This window comes from Callorhinus ursinus, unplaced genomic scaffold (genome assembly GCF_003265705.2).
Source record: "Callorhinus ursinus isolate GAN/ISIS: 27379988/994484 unplaced genomic scaffold, GSC_fseal_2.0 scaffold5, whole genome shotgun sequence".
Classification (NCBI taxonomy): Eukaryota; Metazoa; Chordata; class Mammalia; order Carnivora; family Otariidae; genus Callorhinus; species Callorhinus ursinus.
In genome coordinates, this window is record NW_027397067.1 from 51,399,782 (window position 1) to 51,423,890 (window position 24,109).

Here is a 24,109-nt window from a genome sequence, read left to right on the forward strand (position 1 = left end):
ACATTCCCCCCAAAATTATTTTTTCCAGAAGTCTGAGCCAATTTCGTTGTGGCGGAGCTTTTTCATCGCCTTAGCCCAAATTTCCTCTGTTTCTTCGGCGAGACCCGAAATTAGGGCTACCCGGCAGGCGGGAGCCCCCAGTCCGGGCAGCCTCGGGGGCCTGTGAAGGTGGAACTTTGAGATGTGCGGGCAGGGGCCCGACAGGACGCGCGCTCCGGTCCCCTTCGCTGCAGCGAGCGCAGGTTCCCGAGCTCCGGGAGGCGGGGACGCGCGTGGGAGGGGGCGCTTTAAGCCTGGGCCGCGGTTTCCGCAGGAGCTATTTTTAGCAGCGCGTCGTCCGTCTTCTTCCCTGGCTTCCAATGTGGTAGCCTCCGGCTCGCAGCCGCCAGTCCGTGGCTGCTTTCCGCCTCCCCCGCCGCTGCTCGCTCTTGGTAGCGTCCACGCAGGCAGGTCCGGAAACTGAGCATGTGTGGAAGCGCTCGGCGGCCTCGGCGGTGGCGCGGGCAGAGCCGGGCTGCGTCAGGCTGAGCCCATTCACCGCGCGGCCGCAGGAGCGCAGCGCCGGCGCCGCGCCGCCCAGCCCCGCCGAGAGGGGCGCACTCGCCGCCGCGGGGCCCGCCGCCGCTCACCGCAGCCCCCTCCTGGTGACCCGCAAGTAAGTTTGTAAGGTGGTTGGGCGTTGGGGCGAGGGCTCGGCGCCCGGGGGAGCCCGGGTTGGCTGGCGGGAGGCGCGGCTAGCCGCTGCCCCGAATGCCCGGCGCCTCCGCTAGCCGCTTGGCCAATTTGATAGTGGGCCGCCCCTGGGATGCTCGAGCCGGGGGCACTGGCAGAGCAGGAGGGCTGAACTGACTCTGGCGGGGGCCGAGGGGGCCAACTTGGGCAGGACCGCGAGGTGAGCGAAAGGACCCGGCAGGCCGGGAGCGTGCTGGTGCGGGATGGGGAGGCTGGGTTTGGGTGCGGGCGCCCGCCTGAGAAGAGCCGCAGAGGGAAAGCGGGATGTCTCCGGGGGTCAGGGCGGGAGCGGCGTGAGAGCGCAGTATGGGCGGTATGGTAGGGGGTGAGCGTGTCCTGGTCCGAGGGGCAGAGGGAAGATGGATGGGAAGTGGGGCGCGTGGAAGGCGGATTTGAACGAGAGCAAAGGACACTGGTGGAAGGGACAGGAGGTTCCGGAGAAAATGAGTGGACCCGGATAATTTGGGGAATTAGTGCTAGGTTCAGGGCGATATAATAATGGTGAGAGGCAGCCTTGAATCAAGGTCTTTGGAGTGAGTATGGGAGGCCACTGTTGGGAACCGTCTGGAGAGAGGATGGATGCAGAAAGTGGCCTGGAAGGGCCAGCTGGAAAATCGTTGAGGGATTTGGGTGAAGGGGAGGAGGGCAGCGGTGCAGAGATCGGGCGGAGGAACCGGGCCGCTGGTGGAGCCGAAAGGCTCAGGAAACGGTTGGAGGCTACGTGCGGTCCCCTGAACACTGACTTAGTAACGGTTCTCTGAGGTTCACTTGCACCCCAGGCTCTTCCTCCTTTTCCTACCTGGCTTGGTGGCAGGGCGGCTTGCTCTAGGAGAGCTAGTAGGCGATTTGGACAGATCAGGCAGCCGGGAGGGCAGTCATTTACAGGGGAACTGCCGGGGCTTCTCGTAAGTGGTTCCCGGCCCCCACTGGGTGCAATCTAGAGTCGGACGGAATGTGTTGTGTTGCAGGGGGCGCGGAGGGGAGTGGTGTTACTTCTGGGACATAGGAATCCGTGGTCTGGCCGGGGAGGTGAGGTGTTTTGGGCTGGGAAGTCAGGCAGAAGTCTGTAGTGTGCAACTCGCGGCGGGGCGTGTGTGCGCGAGTGTGTGCGTGTTGCCAGCCCAGGGTCGCGTCTGTTGCTGCAGTCTGTCTCCATGACGAGGAGATCCTGGGATCCACAGGCGGCACGGGGAGGGGATTAAGGGAAACGTGTTTTCCTACGTCTCTTCTATCTCCTTTTCCCAGGGTCACATTCTTTGCTCGTCCAATGATGCTCCTTTCTAACCTCTTCCCGGTCCCCTGCACACCCCGAACCTGGCTCCAGTCTTGTCCTCTGATTTGATACCCGGAGGAGGCGGCTGTCCCTTCCGTGCGGGAGGGAATCCTAGGAGTCCCGCGGAGAGAGGGGCTCCGGAATCCTCGGTCCCTTACTTGGGGCGTCACTCCGGGGGTCCGCAGTTCCACTCTGCTGCCCCTGCAGGTGACGCGATGATGTTGCCCCACGGACTCCGGAAGCGTGATGGCTCCAAATGGCCAGTGGGGCCGAGAAGCACGGCAGAGTGACCACCACTCATGGGTTTTCGAGAGTAGGGGTCTCCCCTGAGTTTCCCACATGTAAATGTAACTTAAAAAGAAAAAAGACCAGGTAATAGAATAAACAAGCGTCTAATGCCAAAAGCTTTATGCAAAAACGCCTCTTTGACTCGGAAAGATTTCACGCACCAACCGCAAGAATGAAAGAAGCGTCTACAGCATACAGGATCGGAAACCGGGGAGGGGGGGGGCGGGATCTGTAACCGTGTCTGCGCCTTCTCAGACTCCATCCAGCTTTCTGTGTTCTGTCGTCGGTGCCATATTTTTAGAGAGACTTTACCAGATACGGGGAAATGAGGATGAAGGTGACTCTGGAAACCTGTACCATCTGTGGAAGGACTCAAAAAAGGAAGAGTGAGAAGTGTACCTACTGTCTGTGGATTCCTAAGAGGGCTGCGCTCCGAGGTGGTTGTGAAACCACCAGAAATAGTTCGCGCATCCAAATTGCAGGGGGAGACTTAGATGAAGGGAAGTGAGAACTCCAGAAAAAGTGATGAGCATCATGGTATGGGTTGTTTTACAGGGTGATCACTGACCTGTGGAGGGATACAGCAAAGAGGACAGCAAGCTTCATGGCCACGGCACGTCCTCATATTGCATGTGCCAGTGGCTTTGTCAGTTTCTAGTACAGTAACTGTTGAGAGGTACCTTTTGAAATATGTCCATGACTCTGGATATCGGAAAGGTGGAGACTTTGAATAAAGACAGTGCTGTCAGTTTCTGCTTCTATTACCATGGACTTCCCCCCCCCCAGTGATTATTGTTAGAACACGTGGTGAAATGGCCTATTTTTAGCTGTTAATTCTGTTTTCCCTGGAGTGCTGTTTCAGATACAACATAACCTTGTATGTTTGCCTGGGTTTTTTGTTTGTTTGTTTGGGGGTCAAGGAGGAGTGATTGTTGGGCAAATTGATTTGGGTGTGTCCCCCCCCCCAAAAAGGCAGAATTTAGGCACCTGAAAAACTTATGAGCATGTGGAGGTGAAGTCCTCATTCATAGGATGTTAAATGTAATGTGAAATGAGAAAACCCTTCCCTGTCTATCCTTCACCTCTTGCAGTGGAAATAGAGAGGATTGTACCCTTGGGCATATTTTGACAATAATTTTCCTGGAGGATTGTTTCCTAAGCCCATGTATGCTTTAAGGAATAGTCAGTGGAATCTGCTGCCCTAAGATAAAGGCATTAAAAAAAAGTGGTGAAATGGCTTGAGGAGGCAGAACTATGAGAGAGAGAAATGTTAGTCAGGGACGAAGAGAAATCACCTGTTACCTCAGGGTATCTTATTGATAGGCTTAGAACAGTGGTTTTCTACAGGGGTGATTTGCCTCTGCCCCCACCCCCCATGCCAGCAACATCTGGAGACATTTTTTGGTTGTCACAACTTGGGAAGGGGGTGCCTCTAGCATCTTGTGGGCAGAGGCCCAGGGATGTTAACATTCTATAACACACTGGATAGTCCCCCACAATAAAGAATTACTGACTCCAAATGTTAGCAATGCTGAAGTTGAAAGACCCTGCCTTAACAGCACATGATTAGAATTAAAAGCAACTCTTGTTAGGATACTTTCACATGTTGCTATTGGAATTTATCTTGAAAATTAGGAGTAGTTGATACTAAGAGGCTTTCTTTGCAAAATGGCCCCATGTTCAAAAACACTTGTTTTAACATTAAAGAGGTTTCCTTTTAGCAGAACTTCTTTTCAGCCTTAAAAACAAATCCTAACATGTATTGGGAATGTCTACGATGATAGGTTGTATAGTATGCATATGAACTGAGTAAGACATTTTTGATGAAAACAAGTGATAAAACTGTTTAGCTACAGTCTTTTTCACTGAACTTGTTTGGTAATTGCTCTTTAACATATGTAATTAAAATTTTTAAAATTAAAATTAATTAAGATTGCAACTAGTAATTTCTTCATGTAGTGAGGGATTGAACAGAATCAGAGAAAAAGTGTTAGATGAATTTTTATTAGAAACCTCTTAAAATGTTCCAAAGTGAAACCTTAGTGTTTGTAGACATGTACACAAGAAAATAAGAATCCCCTATGATTTTCATGTATTTAGTTTCAATTTTAAATCTACAGCATGGCAAGTATTGAGAAACAAACCTTTCTAGCTTGTAGCACAATACTCTTGCCTAGAGAGAAGGAACAATAGCTTACACTCATAAATGTAATAAGATCAGGGAATAGTTCTAATATCACTTGTGTGCAGGAACTCAGAACACTTACAAGGTAAAAGCTTTGTCCTTATCACAGGGATGCCTAGAGGAACTAAAGAGATTTAGTCATTATTTTTTTTTTTTTTAAGATTTTATTTATTTATTTGAGAGAGAGAGAATGAGAGATAGAGAGCACGAGAGGGAAGAGGGTCAGAGGGAGAAGCAGACTCCCTGCTTAGCAGGGAGCCCGATGTGGGACTCGATCCTGGGACTCTAGGATCATGACCTGAGCCGAAGGCAGTCGCTTAACCAACTGAGCCACCCAGGCGCCCTTTAGTCATTATTTTTACCTTCTCTCCCCACTCCTCCCCCCCATTGTTTGGTGATTGGTTGGTTGATTTCAGAATTCATTCTATAGAGATCCTTAGGGCTGCTCACTTCCCTTCTTGTTCTAATAACCGTTCCCTTAACTCTTAGCCATTGCCATCCCTCAGTCCCTCAGGAGTTTCTGTAGCAGAAGAGACTTCATACTCCTGTTAAGTCTCTGGGGTCCCCAGTAATCCCTCCTTCTCTCCTGTGTGTACAAACACAAGCTCTTTCCTGCTTCCATGTGGAATAAAGATTGGTGTCTCTCTTGGAAAAAGGCAGTGGGAGAGCCCTTGTTTTCCACAAAGACAACCTCAGTGTCTCTGGTTGCATGTTTGAATTGCTTTTTCAGTTGTTTGTTCAATTGCTGTTAGGAAGGCTTCCTCTTTCCCAGGGGAATGTTTAAAGAACCTAGGAAAATAGAACTTCAGTGTGAGCAACACTGGTGTTGGAAGAGTGTACCTGTCATTAGACTATATGAAAGCTCACGGATATGATTTGAACCAATGAGAATCATGTATTACAAATTCAACAAGCATTTGTAAATTCAATGGTAGCAAGTCCTGTTGTAGGCACTGGGACTATTGCATTTTCAGGGTCAAGCTGCCATGTGCATTTCAACCAGTTTCAAAACTAAGTTCATTTAGAGAATGCACATATTTTATATACATCTTTAAAATTGTCTGTAAAGAAACACAGGATGGTTATTCATTTTCATGAAATTTGGAGCAATTATAGAGATATAGCCTAATTCTTGAAAATACTTCTGAACACAAATATTTAGAGGGGAAGCTTACGTGGATCTCTGTATAAACTAGACAAAGAGGGCATGAGCAATTTGAGGTGAAAAAGGTCAGTTCTTGCCTCCCTTTTTCTTTCTTTAGGAAGTGGTTATTGATTTTGTTTGACATCTGAACAAGGATAAATGGTTTCCTTCCCTGCAGTTACTTGTTGAATAGATGTGTGCCCTTATATACTGCTGATATTCATGGTGGAAGAAGGCAGTGGGATGGCTGGTATGATGGTTAGAATGAAGCAGAATTTGAAATCAATTCTGTCCTAATGATGTTTGCAACAAAGGCTTTGAATACACACCTTCAAAGATTGAGCATGTCATGTCACTATTTTGAGGTGACTAATAGAAAGATTATAGAACTAAGTATTTTTGTTGTTCCACATACTAGGTAATACCAATGCTTTATTTGGGGGAAAATTAAATAATATGGCAGTTCCATTACTTAAAAACAAACTCGCTGTTCATTGTGGCATGTCAGTTATCATCCCAGTTGAAAGAAGAGTAGTGTGAAGGCAGAGAATTTTATCACACGGTATATGTTGCCCCTGCTGAACTCAAGAACAACAGCAGAAGCAGGATTTTGAAATTTATGCTATGGCAAAGGCAAAGAGAGTTTCTGCTTTTTATTCCATTTTAGTTTATTATTGTTAAGGATGAACAATAGCAATGCATGAAATAGGCAACCTGCCTGTGGAAGGTTTTATTTTTGTGTATAGACACTTATTCATCTTAAGAAACAAAAAGCCCAGAACATCTCCTGAGGCTTTCAGCCTTCATTATAAATAGCATGTCTCTTCTATCTCTTTAATATTTATAATGTGATGTCATTTAGAATCAGAATACTGGGCTAAGTTGATACTGATACAGTCCTTTCTAATTTTGTGATTTAGAGTTGTCTGTTCTCTTACAGAAGGTGAAAGAGACATGCTATTTGTCATAGGAACACAGTCGCAGGTGCTGACAGCAGCCTGTGGTACACAGGGACATGATGCTACTTGACATTGGTCTGAGACCCCACTGACCAAGGCCTGATTTTGACAATTTTGATTTGAACCACTGTTGTGACCAGGCTTGAGAATCAATTGATATATTTGGAAAACACCAATTGATGAGCCGGAATGCTAACCACCCATTATGAGGAAAGAGCTACAGCAGATTAGGATCAAGAACTTTGCAGTCAAATCTGGCCCTTCTACTTAGTAGTTTTGTGACTTTAGATGAACTTTTTTTAACTTCATGGAGCTCCAACTTCTTCATTTTTGAAATGGTGATAATTTTTTTTCTTGTAGAGTTCATGATAGGATTAGAAGAAATATTTTTAAAAGTGGAGGTGCCTATTAAATAGGGGTGGTGGTGGTGCTTATACATCCTTCTAGTGCTAGAGTTTAAATGACTACTGTCCAGGAAGGGGGGAGCAAAGAGCATATGGAGTCAGAAAGGTCATTGGTGAGCAAAGGGAGATGAAAAAGGGCCATGGAGTGGATCATAGATTAGGAAGGGATTAAGTCATCTGATGTCTTCTTTTAACTGATGAGGTCTTGGGGATTCAGGATTATAAAGTGATTTGCTCAAGTTTAGCAGTCACTGCATCATTTCACCTGAGTCTACATTTTTTTTTTAAGTTTCTATTCAAACCTTCTCCACCTTAATAGCACACTTATTTTCTTGGTTAAATCCATGTTTCTTCTATTTATTTAAAGCTGCTTATTTATTTGAAGACCCTCTCTTTTCCGTTGCTATATTCCAGGTTTTCTATAGGCAAAAATCATCAATGGATCTCTAATTGAATTTGTATAGTTCAACTTAGCTGTTCACCTAAATGATCAAATTGATCAAGTACATCTTTATTTTTTTTCCTAATTGGGGTTAACATAAGTAGAGTTTTAGGTAAAGGTATCTAAGAACCAAAAATACCACTATGGATAATATTCTTCAACTAGGTTACATTTATTTATGATCAGAACATTGAAGATTGGCCCTTCCGGTGGTTCTGATGCTAAAGGTCATAGTTTTGTTGTTGTTGTTGTTGTTTTTATCAGTTCAGTGCTGTTGCCATTGTGGTTTCTTGAAAAGAGTTTCCGATTCAATAAAAATGTAAAAACCCATATGCATTAGAGGTACTTTGCAAATTGTAAGTTATATTATGTATGCTGTCTTATTTGTAATTTATGGTGAAGATATATAATCAATTTGCAATTAACAAAAGACTTAAAAGTGGAAACCAGGACAGATGGCAACTTTGAAAGAACATTCCCTTTAGAATCAGACAAACTTGAATTCAAATCTCTGTTTTTTAATTGGTGGCTGTGAAAACTTGGGCAAACCGTGCGGCTTTCTAGTTTCTCCTAACTTTTGAGAATCACACCTATCAAATACCAGATTATGAGTATGATTTTTGTTGTGATTGAGTGAGATAAACAAATAAAGATCTTAGCATGATGCCTAGCACCCTTTGTCCTTGTATGCTGCTAATCCTACCATATTTCAGCCTTGCCCTTGAAAGTCATCGTTTATACTTGAATCAGTTCGGATTCTTTTATTGTCAAGAATCAGAAAACCTGATTTCAAGTGACTTGAGAAAAAAAAAAGTCTTCATAACTATGCAACTGAGTATGGGAGGGGACTGTGTCTCCAGGTAGGACCTGGACCAGGGTCTATACCAAGTGACAAGTTCTTTGTTTTCCCATTGCAGTTTCTTAGCTCCCCTTCCTGAGTGTTGGTGCCCTTTCTGACAGGCTCTCTTCTTGGGGTTCTAAGATGGCTTCCAGAAGCTTGTAGGGCTTCATACTCCCAGGCTCAAATCTAGTGAAGGGGAAAATCTTTCATAGCCCTTTCAGAAGAAAGAAGAAGCTGCTCTTTTCAGAAATCCCAAGAAACATCCCCCTCCTTCTTGCTGGCTCCAATTAGGTAAAGAGCCTATTCTAAATCACAGTGGCCAGAAGGATGGTATAGGCTGGTTGGGAGGTATGTTTTCCTGTTAGAAAGGTGGGAGTTTGTTTTGAGGAGAAGGAGGATTCTATATTAGGCAGAAAAACAAGAAGGGGCCACTACAGCACTTGCGTTATTATTCAGCCCTAAAGAAAAATGTTGGAGTCATGGTTTTATTTCATCCACGTCATGGTTAAAGTCTAAAGAATTCTCCCTTCTCCACTGCTGAATAGATCTGAATCTTCATGATTAAAAGAAGCCAATGTATATTAGCTCTTGTTCTTAATTATACATCATTAGACTAGATGGGTAGACACTGAGATTCATGTTTTGTTAGAAATAAACATGTTTGTTGGGGCGCCTGGGTGGCTCAGTTGGTTAAGTGTCTGCCTTTGGTTTAGGTCCTGATCCCGAAGTCCTGGGATTGAGCCCCGCATCGGGCTCCATGCTCAGCGGGGAGTCTGCTTTTCCCGCTCCCTCTCGCTCACTCTCAAATAAATGAATAAAATCTTAAAAAAAACAAATAAATGTTTGTTAAAGAAACAAATTAATATATTTCCTTACATTACACACTTGGTCATAGATCATTGTTTTCTCAAAATGTCAAGATTAGCTGTCATTATGTAAGTTATTATTATTTCATATTATGATCTAATGTCTAATGATTTATCCCTTGGATCACGGGTGACCTTGCTGACCACTGGCCCTACATCCACAGCCAAATTGTAGTGGATGTGGAGGATAGGATTTATGCTGCAAACAATTCTTAATGTCGACAAATTTCTACATATAGGCAGCTAGCAAAATATTCCAAAAAGGTTAATTTATTAAATCTTTATATATATATATTTTTAAAGATTTTATTTGACAGAGAGAGACACATTGAGAGAGGGAACACAAGCAGGGGGAGTGGGAGAGGGAGAAGCAGGCTTCCCGCCGAGCAGGGAGCCCGATGCGGGGCTCGATCCCAGGACCCTGGGATCATGACCTGAGCCGAAGGCAGACGCTTAACCGACTGGGCCACCCAGGCACCCCTTAAATCTTTATATTTATTTAAAAATTCTACAGTCCTTGTTGGAGCCATGGCCACAGAAGAATTTTAAATGCAGTCGTTTTCTAAGATAAAATGTGGTCTTACATTGAGAATATAGTAATAGACTAAGGATTGCTTCTCATCTATGTTTAAATCTTTATGTAAATCACAGTGACAAGATGTTACAGGCACATATTACAGTTTAGCCGAAGAATGTTAGCAGCCATGATAAATGGCTTTGAGTAAAAAATATTTTATTCTGTTTTCATTCATCTAAATGGTTTAGTAACATAAACATCAGTGCATTTTTTTTTTATTTTAAAGATATTTATTTATTTGACAGAGAGAGAGAGAGAGACAGCAAGAGAGGGAACACAAGCAAAGGGAGTGGGAGAGGGAGAAGCAGGCTTCCCGTGGAGCAGGGAGCCCGACATGGGGCTCGATCCCAGAACCCTGGGAACCCTGGGACCATGACCTGAGCCAAAGGCAGATGCTTAAGGACTGAGCCACCCAGGCGCCCCAACATCAGTGCATTTTTTAAGCCAGCTTTTAAGCTACTAAAAAATATAATCTACTTGTGATGAGTGAGGTGAGCATGTATAGGTTAAGAACTGGTTTTCCCATAGTTACTTTCCAACGTGAGGGAAAATATATTCTAGCATAATGAGTTAAAAAGTAAAAAATGACAGAAATCAGCAGGTCATTTATTACCATTAGATCTATTTAGATCTTAAATTCTTAAAAGGGCCATGGAAGTTTAAAGGTGCTCTTTTATATCACTGAAGTATTATCAAAGTGCAATTTTAACCTTTACCAGCATGTTTTTGAATTTCAAATAAGCAATCATATTGGTAAGTGTATGGTAAAGAAAGAATGAGATGTAGTTTTTAATTATGTGAAATAAATGAACAACCAAGAGGGAAAAAGAACCATTCTGGCACTATGGAAATATTCAGCGATTTTTAGAAAAACCTAGGGAGGGGCACCTGGGTGGCTCAGGTTAAGCATCAGACTCTTTATTTGGTCTTGGGTCATGATCTCAGGGTCTGGTTGTGAGATTGAGCCCTGCACTGGGCTCTGTGCTAGGCTTGGGGCCTGCTTAAGATTCTCTCTCTCTCTCTCTCTCTCTCTCCCTCCCTCTCTCTCAGCCCCACCCATGTGCATGCTCTCTCTCTCTCTAAAAAAAAAAAAAAAAAAAAAAATAAGAAAAACTTAGGGAGATGCCATTTTAACATAGCCTTTATAGACACAGCTGCTGATTATGTTATATATTAAAAATTTTGTGTTTCATTGTTAGGTACACATCATATTTGTCATTAAATATTATGGGAAAATTTTTCTTGGGTATTACAGTTAGTAAATTATTTTTGTCATCCCTAATGTGAGAATAAAAAGATTGCCACTTGGAAAGTATGCATTAATTTCTCTTAAGTTTTTCATCAGCTTCCTCTTCTTGGACTGAAACACATAGCCTTGCAAATAACAATAACAAATCCATTATAGATAGTTGTACCTCGAGACATTTTGAGCTAATCATTTGGACTTTTGTGAGAGGGAATTGAGTGAAACTGAAATTTCAGTGGACCCTTCTAATAGTTGTAAGGCAAGATAAGATAAACAATAAAAGAAAACAGAACAATATCCAGAGCTTCAGTTTTCTAGTCTATCATAGTTCCCTAACTGAACTAAATAGAACTGATTCTGCTTAATTTAAGCAGAAAGGAACTCATAGGATTCTTATGGAAGAGTTTGTGGAACTGAAGGAAATGCTGATGAACAAGACCTTGGAAAGAATAGCCCTCTACTGGGATGAGTCAACTCTTAGGTCTTTTCCATCTTTGTGTCACTATGGTCATGACTCAGCATTCCCAGCAGGAGAGAGAGAGTATGTTCTGGGAAAGAACAGGACATCTTGACTGATAGTCCACTGACACTGTGTTTAATGAGCCCAGGGAATTAGCCCAAGACATAATCAATGATCTGCTGCTACCAGAGAAATGGAAATAGATGATGCTGGGCAGGCACACTGAACTAATGTCCATTATGTAGATTCATGATGGAGAAACTTGCTTCAGTGATGATGATTTACTAGAAAGAAAAAAAGGTTGGGGGAACCCTGAGTGTATTTTCTAAGCAGAGCACCTATGTGGAAGACGAAAATACTGTGGTAGTTTCCTAAGTCAACTGTAAAAAGTTTCCATAAACTGGATGGCTTAAAACCACAGAAATTTATTCTCTCACAGTTCTGGAAGATAGAAATTGGTAATCAGAGTGTTGGCGGGGACTATTGTCTTTCTAAAGACTTGACAGGGAGACTCTGTTCCACGCCTTTCTTTTAGTTTCTGGTGCTTCCAGGAGTCCATAACGTTCCTTGGTTTATAGATGCATCACTGCAGTCTCTGTTTCCATCGTCATATGGCGTTCACTCTCCCCTGTGTCTGACTCTGTCTCTTGTCTTCTAATAAGGACACAGGTCATTGGATTAAGGGCCCATACTATTCTAGTGTGACCTCATCTTAACATAAGCAATGACGTCTTTTAAGACTGTACTTCCAAATAAGGTGACAATCTTAGATTCCAGGGAGGACATGAAATTTGGGGGGAACACCATCCAACTTAGTTCAAGTGTGATGTGGGTAAAGCAAACAACAATGCACATAGCTAGGTCTAAAGAGTGAGAGGGGTAATATCCTATTATTCTCTGTTATAAAACTCTACCTGAAGTATCATGGCAAGTTTTAGGCACTCTTTTTTAGATAATCTTGTGTCCACTGGAAAACTGGTAGAAAACGATTTGGTTTTTAAGAACAGTTTTTTTGAACTACAGACCAGAAGCTTGGCAAAGGGGAGTTTAAGATAAATATAAAATGAGCCTCCAGATGTTGAAAGGAGGAAAGATGTCGTCTTCTTTGCTCATTTACAGAGAACTAGGACCTATGGCTGGAAGTTTCAGGGAAGCCCATTTTTCTCACTGTAAGCAGAAACGTTCTTATATTAGTGTGGTTCAGGAGAGGAATGAGCTACCTTGAGAGTTGGTGAGGGCCACAACTCTGAAAGCACTCAGCATAAGCTGGATAGATATTTGTCATGGATGATGTAGAAGAGATTTCTGAATGTGAAGGGAACTTAGACACAGTTCCATGTTGAAGATTCTCTTCTTCTAGGAATGCAAAGGACTCTAGTGATCCCCAAACATTTATTGAGCATTAAGTACGGTATTATACATTGGTAGAAATAGAAGTTAAAATGGCAGACATAGTCTCTAGCTATTACTTAGATAACATATTTCGGAGGTGTACTCTGGCACTGGTAGAGAACAATCCAGGATCCTACACAGCATCTGTCATAAAGCAGAGGATCAATAACTGTTTGTTGAATGAATTTGTTGTTTAATCAGAGTCTGCCTTACAAATATATGTTCATTATTTACCTGGGTACTTACCTGATTGGTATCAGCCCTGCCATATTCATTCATACTAACTTTTATAGCCTTCTGGTTTTCTAGGATTACCTTGCTCATATATCATCACTATCTTTGTTTCATTTTACCATTTTAAAAATAGGGTTGGAAGTGGGGAGTAATTTTTCTCCTTAATCTCTTTCCTCCTCTAGTCTCTTTGCCAGCAGAGCTAGCCCTGCACCTCTAAAGTTAATGTATTAACGTGAAGACTGGAGGGGACTTTGGCTAAAGCAGGGTTTCTAAAGGTGTGGTATTGATGACTGGTTTTATGCAGGGTGACTTTGGGTGGCATATGGATATGTATTGAATTGAATTGAAAGGATTTTGAATCTGTTCCCTTTCAGTGTTTCTCATTAAGGCAAGGAGAAAGTTTCAATGTGGTGCTAGTTTGTAACACCTCTCCAATACACATATATCTCCCTTTTTAATGAAGAGTAGGCTTCAGATGTAAAGCTTTTAGAAGTCCAATAGCACTGTTTTGTTTTCATTGTATTTTTTTTATTTTATCCTCTATTTATGCTAAGTTCTTGTTTCTATATAAGGTAACAACACAAGCTTCCTTTAAAAATTCAGGTAGTTAAAATTTAAAAAATGGTACGTACGATATCAAACAGGAGGTGGATGGTAGTGATGGTTGTGAAACAGTGTGAACGTGCTTAATGCCTCTGAACTGTACACTTAAAAATGGTTAAGATGATAAATTTTATGTATGTGTTACCACGACTAAGAATAATAAAAAATTTAAAACATGAAGAAGAAGAAAGCATTTTTAAAATCGTGAATGAATTCTTAAAAGTCAAGTGAAGGCCAGCAATCTAGTTGACAATCTCTGGGAGCACAGACACAAGAATATGCACTCACTCACAAGTTCTTCCCCAGGGGCCTCTGCTCAGTGTCTCCCAGAAAGCTCGGGGGCAGTGAAGTTGACCAGAGAGAGACCCCCTTGGTTCCTTAGGTGTGAAGGTAGTGAGAGGCTTCCCCTGGGAACAGGCACAAAATCTCACCTACAACCACAGATTCTTCTCTCCTATACAAAAACCTGAAGCCACTGGGGGAGGGACAGAAACCCCACTGGGCCCAGTATCCCAAACTGATACCAGACGGAGATCTGCAACAGATCAGGAGCATATTTTTGTTGACACATGAGGAAAGCAGGACAGAAATGTTAAGGAAAAGTTAACCCAAGGCCCAGGTTTATGGGGCCTAAGACTGAGGATAGACCCAGAGAATGCAAACGTTGATAGCTGCTGTATTCCTAATTGCCAAATATTGGAAGTAACCCAGATGTCCTTCAGTTGGGCAGTGGATAAACAGATTGTGGTAGTATTCCACAGAATAGAATTCTATTTGACAGTAAAAAGAAATAAAAGGAAAGTTGCTTGACCTCACCACTGTGCCAGTAATTACTAAGGGTAACCATTAGAGCAGGAGCCATGAAGGTTTCATGAAAAACATGGCACTTTAGAAAATGCAAACGTTCAGAAGTAGTTCAAGAGAATTATGGAGAAAGCAGGAGTTGCCTAGAGGGGTTGATTGTAAGGATAGGAGACACCTGAAGGTCCTGATTTTCTCAGCAAGAAAAAAAATCCTACATAGTATCTGCATGTTCTTTTTCATTATAATGCATAAAATACTACTGATTTATAAACTATTCTATTTTTAAAACTCAAAAGCCTCTATAAATACATATACAGCCTTTCCACTCCCTTAAACTTATCAAGTTGATCAAAGATTCTTCCAGGCTAAAGGATCTTTAGAATTCATGTAATGTCCTTCAAAAATGGAGGTTTTTAACCTGTAATTTGTAAGCATGGATGACATCTTTATTGTTACTAACATCCAACTGAAATTTAGCATTGTCCTTAATTGAGGGTACAGGTCACAAACCATAGAAGCTTTGGCAGTACCTGTGACTTTATTACCAGTGGAAGTCACAGATAATATCACATCACATCACAGTTGTTTGCAGAATTTTTTTTTTTTTTTAAGTAGACTCCATGCCCAGTGTGAAATCTGCCACTGGACCCCTGTGTGGGGCTTGAGCTCACAACCCTGAGATCAAGACCTGAGCTGAGATCAAGAGTTAGACACTTAACCGGCAAGAGTTAGACACTTAACCGACTGAGCCACCCACGTGCCCCTACAGATATTTTTTTAAAAAGTCGTTTGTATTCATCCCTACTTTGAAAGTGTGTTTATTATTGGACCTGCTGTTAGATCTTTGTATTTAAAGTGTTAGTAAAGAAACATCTTTACCATGTCACAAATTCATGCTTTTAAAATTTGACAATTGTATTTCATTGTATTTTGTTTCCTTTATAGTTCTGTGTATCTCATTCTTCAGAGAGGCCATAGGCTTTAACAGACTTCCAGAAGGATTCATAGCACTTGAAAAGGTTAAGAACTTAAAACCTTTCTTGGGGGGCGCCTGCGTGGCTCAGTCGTTAAGCATCTGCCTTCAGCTCAGGTCATGATCCCAAGGTCCTGGGACCGTGCGCTGCATCGAGCCCGGCATCGAGCCCCGCATCAGGCTCCCTGCTCACTGGGGAGCCTGCTTCTCCCTCTCCCTCTGTCTTCTGCTTGTGTTCCTGCTCTCCCCATCTCTCTTTCTGTCAAATAAAATCTTTAAAAACAAACAAACAAACAAACAGACAAAACCTTTCTTGGAATCTCAGTAGTAAGTTCCATTCCAGGCTTGGTCCAGAAAGCCAGAGCTGTTGAATGAGTTCTAGTTTATCAGACCTGTGCATGATCTGCTAAATGCCAGCAGTGCCGTTCTGTAGGAAGCATTGATTTTAGTAAGTTTCATGCCAATTTGTAAGTGCAAAGGGTACATTTTTGAGAATCTGTAGATTCTCTCTGTAGATTCTCCAAATACCTCAGGATAGCTTATTTCATTTTGACAACCCTGACAAGAAGTTTTGCCTCTTCTGGGGCAAAATCTGCTTTTGTTTAACTTCAGTCATTGACCTAGATCTGGTCTGTATAACTTAAAATTATCTGGGAATTTCCTGAAGTCACTAAAATACTTTTACTGTGACCTTCCTGTTGTGTCTCAGGAATGCAGATCATAGTGAAATCTGCCAAATCAAAATATATTTTGACAAAAATATACTGAGAGGGAAACGTTAGGCTTAGATGTCATGGAACATTTTTCTTTTCTTTTCTTTTTTTTAATGGAGCATTTTTCTAACAAGTATTTGGTATCCTAGTATGTGCCAGGCACTCAGCTTCACACTGGGATATACTAAGGGGCAAAGCAGACATGCGCCCTGCCCTTATGGGGGTTGGAGGGAAGGGATTCAGTTACAGTGCCGGGCAGGTGCTCTGTAGACCAAGCAGGTGCGGTGGGAGGGAGGCTGAGCAATAGAGGGACCTGAGCTGGAGAAAGGAGGGGCTCCCTAGGTTGAGAGTTGTATGGGGCTGCAGCTGGGGGAAGGAGTAGAGACGTGTTCCTAAGCAGAGCAGCTTGTCACATATAGGGAAATGAAAGACAGTCTGTGGCTGGGAGAAGGGTAAGAGTGGGACCAAGTGGTGGAAAGATAAGCCAGCCTCAGACAATACAGGATCTTCCTGACCAGACTGAGGATTTTTATTTTTGAAGCAGGGGGTGACATGATCAACTATCCTTTATTGACACTGAGGAACTGTATTTCTTTTCCAGGAGAACAGATAGCATTAAGCAAAAGCAGGATGCCTAGGAATTAGGGGGGGAAAAAGTCTATTTATTTTGTTTTGTTTTTAAAGATTTTATTTATTTATTTGACAGAGAGAGACACAGCAAGAGAGGGAACACAAGTGGGAGTGGGAGAGGGAGAAGCAGGCTTCCCTCGGAGCAGGGAGCCCGATGCAGGGCTTGATCCCAGGACCCTGGGATCATGACCCGAGCCGAAGGCTGGTGCTTTCAACCGACTGAGCCACCCAGGTGCCCCAAAAGTCTGGTATTTAAACACAGTAGACATGACACGTGTACCACAATACATACACGTTACTACAACTATTCCTTCAACTCTGTTAGCAAGCTTTTGGTTTCAGTTCCAGGATTAAATTACTTGTTTCTTTGAGGCTCTGAACTGAGGGAATTCTAAACCACTGGCTTTTGTAATGTGTCTTTGAAGACTTCCTCATAATGTTTCCATTATAAAAGCTATTACATTGTTTTCAATCTTTTGAGAAAAGGGGCTATTAAAATCATTTAGATACCTGCTTGCTATTTTCGTTGTGATTGTTTACCTGTTTATTTGGACCTCATTATAAAAGGCTAAAGGTACTCTAACTGTAATTGAATTGACTTGCAAGAAAGCCCTTTGCAGGGATGGTAATCCCTGGCACATTTAAATTTATAGAAAAGTTTCGAATTTCCCATTTGATTAACATATATGGGCCATAGTAGTATTGATGTAGGTACAGACAGTAGATATAGAAACTGATGTCTATATGATCCTCTTAGCCACGACTTTGAATTAAAAATTATTGGAATCTTTATATCATTTAAATAAAAATATAAAATGCACTTTTAATTTCATGTGTGTACTTTTCAGAATGGCAAAATTTTGTTCTCAAAGTAATTGAGCAGTTCTGCCTCATTGTAGTATTAGTTACCAGTGGGAATGAATTAGCTACTAGCTCATTGTATTATTCTAGGTGGACTTTGTTTTTGGATGCTCTGAGGCTTTGGACATGAACAAGAGGAACATTCTTCCCTTTCAAGGTATCAACCCAGGGTCTGTGTGCCTACATTTGTGCAATTTCTGAAATGTTTCATATGAAGCTAAGGCAGTGTGCTCTGAAACAGTTAACATCCACCTGTACTTAAGTGGCTTATTATTAGTACCTGGGTTCTTTTTACCTAGTACGTGGAAGACATAAGAGGATACTTAGTGATTCTACATTGTAAAGGACTTTGAAAGGTCCTCGAGACAAGGGTGTTCAGAAGAGGTGATTAGAAAAGTTGCAGATAATTTTTTTTCTGTGTATTTGGCATCTTTACACATGATATCAATAAGAGCCTCAGAGCCCTAACCATAGCATCAAAGGGCTTTGTTCTCTGTTTCAGGTGGTATTTGTTTTTGAGAATGTGTTTCCACGAATTTATATCTTCTGTCTGAGGAACATTCCTTTGTGGACTACCCCCACCACTAGAATCAACTTTTTCAGTTCCCTGAGTGGGGCTGACCTGCCTCCTTTGCTTCTTTTCCCCTTGGGGAGACCGTATGACCCAGTCAGGCAAAGTACCCCCAACTTTAGCCAGAATGGTTTGTTCAGGAATAGGATATGATGTCAGCCAGCAAGATGGAGGGAGTTACTCCCTGGGATTTTGGCAGAACATCAAAACGATGCTCTCTTTCTTATTAGAATTTGTATCTACAGCTGCTGATGGATTTTTGTCTACAAATGGAGAAAGTCTGCCTGAAAATGAAGCTACTCCATGGAAAATAGAAACAAAAGATGAAAAAGCATATTTCAGCCCATTGATCCCACCACGCTAAATAGCTGTTTCTGAATATTTCAGTTGCACGAACCCGTTGTTTTCTACTTCTGCTTAAGCTGTTTTGAGTTAGGTTTTTGTTACTTTCAACCCAAAGAATTAAAACATATGCTGCCAATAAACTGCCCCGACATTCAGGTGGCAGCAGGAAGGGAGAAGTCCGAGATGTCATCTGGTATGCGTGTGAAAGATTTGAACATCTCTGTTTCCCTGAGCCAGAAAGAGTTTGCAAGAGAAACCAAAGAATGTGCTAACTTTTCACTCCTTTTGCCATTTCCTTTAAATAGCACTGCATCTTTCAAGCTACATTCTGAAGTAGTAGCATCCTACTTTTTCTTACATACAGGAGACTTGCTGTGTATTACAGAAACAAACATAAACGGTAGCGGGCTGATTCCTCCTTATAGCCTTGCCATCTGAAATCCATGGATACATTTGTTTGTTATACATTCGCTTTTAGCATGAGACATTCTAGGGTCTATTGTTCAACAAATAGGATATTACAACTCCAGTAATGGTCTTTCACATGAATAACAAGATTAGAGGGACAAGCAGTAAAAATAATAAAAGACAAATTATCCTCTATTTCTAGTAACTCAGCAATGAAAGACATTTATGTTCTCATGTGGACGTTAAATAGCTAGGAAATATGAGTCAGTCCTTTTGGATGCAAAATTCTTCCACAGCTTCATTCCATTTTGTATCCTAGGTATCAGTTTCTTACAGACGTTTCCTTTTAAAGGCAGGGAAGAAAAGATACACAGTGTGGTAATGGAAATGAGTATGTCAAGTGTCCTGTGAACCTAAAGTGGAAAGCAGAGGAACTGTAATGACATTTCTGGTATGAGTTTTTGCTAGTGGCTTATTTTTTCATAATTCTTTATGAAGAGAGAGACAAAACATCTATAAATTAGGATGGTTTGTCGCTAAAAGAAGAGCTAGGGGAATCAGAGGCGTTATTTAGACTCATTTTATCTTACATCAATGCTTGTCTCATGGATAAAAATTTCTGCTAAGAAGGGTTACAAGATAAGCCCTTCAGCTAAAAATAGAACCTGGTTACTAAGCTATAAGAAGAGGTGCTCTGCATATCGTAATTCAATGACTAGAAGACATTGTCTTCCAGGGTAGGGCCCGAATGGTTTCTCAGTACATTGTGAAGTATCTCGGTTAGCTCACTTCCATTTAGAGGGGGCAATACAATAAACCACGATTTTCTACAAGGTATCATAGAATATACTGAGGTGCTTATTATCCCTTGTGCTCGTATAATAGGAAAGTAGGTTTCTCCCTCCCAGGTAATTTAATGGGGACAATATCACATTTTCAAAAGAAGAATGCTGCACAAGGGGAGGTAGCATGAGGATAATGAAACTCTGCTGTGCTGTGTTTAATGAACTGATGGCTTAATAAACTATTGCCTTGGAGACCAAAGAAACAAAACAAAACAAAACAAAACAAAAAACAGTTCTCACTTTTGTATCCATAGGAGATTGTTAGTAAACAAAGATTAGCATTCATGTTTAAATTTGGGGTTTGCTTCTAAGTATTTGGCTCATTTCCAGTTATTGTTTCTATAAGTATATATAACTGAAAGAACAGAGCCCTCCTGGGCTGTTCCAGCTAGATAGGACATTTCTGGTCTCACACAGTTAAGTGGCTGGAAAACACACATTTGTGCGGTAGAGTTTCCCGTCCATTTGGATCTCAGTCTGCCCATCTTTCTACTGAAAGGAGTGAGGTCTGAAACACGTCCGGTTGCCATGGCCAGGCGCACGCAGAATGCAAAGCTCGATTGCTGGGACCTGTAGCTGCAGCCAAGGGACGGTGGGACATGCAAGCAGATGGGGTTCCTGGGCAGTGAGAATTCAGAAGTGGCAGGCAGAGTATATTGGAAGATGTGGAAGCTTCCTCAGGTTTTGTGAAAATCAGAAAAGAGAGAGCTAGGTCTATAGAAGTCCAGTGGTGATTCTGAATTTATGAGGCTTGTACTTCTTTTTTTTTTTTAATTTTTTACTGTTATGTTAATCACCATACATTACATCATTAGTTTTTGATGTGGTGTTCCATGATTCATTGTTTGCGTATAACACCCAGTGCTCCATGCAGAACATGCCCTCTTTAATACCCATCACCAGGCTAACCCATCCCCCCACCCCCCTCCCCTCTAGAACCCTCAGTTTGTTTTTAAGAGTCCATCGTCTCTCATGGTTCGTCTCCCCCTCCGATTTCCCCCCCTTCATTCTTCCCCTCCTGCTATCTTCTTCTTTTTTTTTTTCTTAACATATATTGCATTATTTGTTTCAGAAGTACAGATCTGTGATTCAACAGTCTTGCACAATTCACAGCGCTCACCATAGCACATACCCTCCCCAATGTCTATCACCCAGCCACCGCTTCCCTCCCACCCCCCACCACTCCAGCAACCCTCAGTTTGTCTCCTGAGATGAAGAATTCCTCCTGTCAGTGAGGTCATAGGATACATGTCTTTCTCTGATTGACTTATTTCACTCAGCATAACACCCTCCGGTTCCATCCACGTCGTCGCAAATGGCAAGCTCTATGAGGCTTGTACTTGATCCAGTTGCTGACAGGAAGTACAGACCTTGATGCAAGGGAAGGACTGTTCCAGTGCGGAACAGCGTGAGTCACAGAGGAACAACATCTGGGTGACAAACGTACAGGGAAGGTCCAGAACTTTCCTATAGCCTGACACGGAAGAGTGTCTGAATGGAACTGATACAGGAACACCCCCCACCGCCAAACATGTATTTCGGTATAATATATTTCAGCTAACTGCTGTATACTAACCTGGTTGTAGTTTTTAGTCCATATGTCATGGATTCCCCACTTACTGTATTTTTTGACTGTTTTCCCTATGCTGTTCCTTTTACCCCCATGACTTATTCCATAACTGGAAGCTCACTCATTTACTCATTCATGTTTTTCATTCAATATGTAAGCTGAGTGCTTACTGTTTGCCAAACATTGAGGAAAAAAAAAAGTGGTGGATAAATCCAAAGAAATCCCTGCTTTCACAGACTTTACGCTCTAGTTTATGGAGACAGTCAGTAAGTTAAGCACATACATAAAGACTTTGAAGAAAAGATGTTCCAATATTGTGAGTAACGTGATGGAGCTTGATAAGCCTGGAGGCTGAGGAACAACGTCAGTGTGTAGATGAAGAGAAGGGAGTTGCGGATCGGCTTGAGGATAGAGTAATATTTAGAGAATGGAAAGGGAAGGAGGCGAGGCATGGAGCCAGAGAAGAAGCGGCCAGTGACGTAGCAGGACAGCCAAGAAAGCAGTCCTTAGAGAATGTTTAAGTCATTTGTTAAACCCGTGAGTGACCCGATCCAGCTGACGATTTTGGAAGTCTCATCCTGGCTGCCACGGTGGCGAGACTATCGCAGATCAGCGACAGAAGCCGACTGGCCGAACCATGCAGGGAGCGGTTGCAGGAACCGATGTGAGAAATAAGATTTGTTTACACCATGACTGTCGTGGTAGAGGTTATCAGAGAGGCTGCATTTGGGATATGCACAAAATGTAGAAGGTAGCCCACAAAAAAATGGTAGTGCTCATGGCCCTTGCTGATGAAATTAGATAATTGGGTGTGAGGGAAAGAGAACGGTCGTACTTGGGTGATTTTCACTTAGAGCAGTGCTACTCAAAGTACTGGTCTGTAGCCTTTGCCACTGATCTGTGAGAGCATAAGGAGCTTGTCCCAAAATGTAAATCGGCTGACTTTTTTTTTATAGCCAGATTTTCTCAAGGAAGGTTGCAGTACATTGATTTACATTCTAGTACAAATTCCTCATTTTGCTACAGACCAGAGTTTCCAGAGCAGACTCATCTGTGGCCCTTACTTTGAGGAGCATTGCTTTATTTTTATTTATTTATTTGAGAGAGAGAGCACACAAAAGAGTATGAGTGGGTGCGGGGAGGCGCAAAGGGAGAGGGAGAAGCAGACTCCCTGCTGAGCAGGCAGCCCAACACAAGGGCTCGATCCCAGGATCCTGAGATCATGACCTGAGCCTAAGGTGGACGCTTAACTGACTGAGCCACCCAGGCTTTAGTCATCAGTGAAAGCCATAATTTTACCAAGTTCTCCGGCTTATCCAGGTATGGCATATTCTTGAATAATTGCTGACTTTGTAGTTTTAGAGGTGTGCTATGGTTGCCAAATTAATGGAACTACATACACACTGATAAGTTATAAAATACCTGTGGAACAATACCTTAAAGTTAATGATTTCTAGATTTTCAAACACTTTGTTGATTTTGATTTTTTTTTTAAAAGATTTTATTTATTTATTTGAGAGAGAGAGAATGAGAGATAGAGAGCACGAGAGGGAAGAGGGTCAGAGGGAGAAGCAGACTCCCTGCTGAGCAGGGAGCCCGATGTGGGACTCGATCCCAGGACTCCAGGATCATGACCTGAGCCGAAGGCAGTCGCTTAACCAACTGAGCCACCCAGGCACCCTTGATTTTTTTTTTGATTAGTAGGCACACGTAAAAGAAAGAGCTTAGGAAAACATTTTTTTTTTTTTAACAAATTAACTCATGATTATGAAGGAGGGTCACAGGGCAACTCAAGCTAAACTTTACTTGTTCTTTAAAACGTAGCTTAATGCACCAACATTTAGAAAGCCTTGTACATCCTCTAACCATTCTGATCTAAGTGTTTCTCTTATGTGTATTTCTAACACTCTGGTTTACCTTTATCATAGCACTATTTTAAATCAAGAATGGTTGACTTACTTTTCCCTGCCTCCTCCCAAACTGTAAGCAAGTAGAAGGAAGACTGTGTATTATAACTCCAGTATCCAGTAGAATGTCTATAACATTATAGATACGCAGTTAAACTTTATAAAAGCTAAGTAGTGTGACCATGATTTCAAAGAACAAAAGTATAACTATATACTGCTGGGCATAATGGTTAGCATTCAAGTTTGGGGTAGCTACTATAGCAAAGATTTCTTTAGGTTAGCCAAAATATGAGGTAAATGACTCAGTTGTATCCTCAAATATTAAAGAAAAGTTTTAAATATTTAAATGAATATTACACATTGGACTTCTCAGTCATAGCTCTTAAAAGGGAGCAACTGACATGAGTGGTATTTCAGAAATAAAGGACACTAGTGCATATATATATAATAACCTCACTATAGAGGGAATGACTCATTATACCACAAATAATGTTACCATAATATTTGAGTTGGTGGGATCCAGCAGTTTCTCTTCCCTTCTTCTTAGCATCTCCTGGATTTCAGTTGTGGTATTTGGCAAAAATCCCTTGAAAATCTTAGGATCTGATTACAGTTTACAAGTGGACCAGTGATTCCAGATTTCTTAACCAATTAGAATGTTTGGAGCTGAACTACTTTTCAACCAACAGATTTTTTTTGAGCAGGTACCAGGTATCATTAAAGTACTAGGAGCTCTGTTAGGGAATAGAATGATAAATCAGAGAAGGGTTTTGTCTTTAAGGAGAAGAAAATGAAATATCATCAGTCTCTTTGCCGCCTATACCTCCAGATGTTAT

General features: G+C 42.1%; 1 protein-coding gene across 2 annotated transcripts in view; it reads left to right on the forward strand.

Annotated features, from left to right (window-relative positions):
• Positions 1-760: 760 nt before the first annotated feature.
• The window catches only part of OXR1 (oxidation resistance 1), a 460,340-nt gene continuing 436,991 nt past the window's right edge, over positions 761-24,109 (forward strand). The window contains exon 1 of one of the 2 annotated variants that reach the window (XM_025870990.2): positions 761-892. The gene's annotated coding sequence lies outside the window, so the exon portion shown is untranslated. The remainder of the gene's footprint in view (positions 893-24,109) is intronic. The other variant, XM_025870992.2, reaches the window with a different exon arrangement.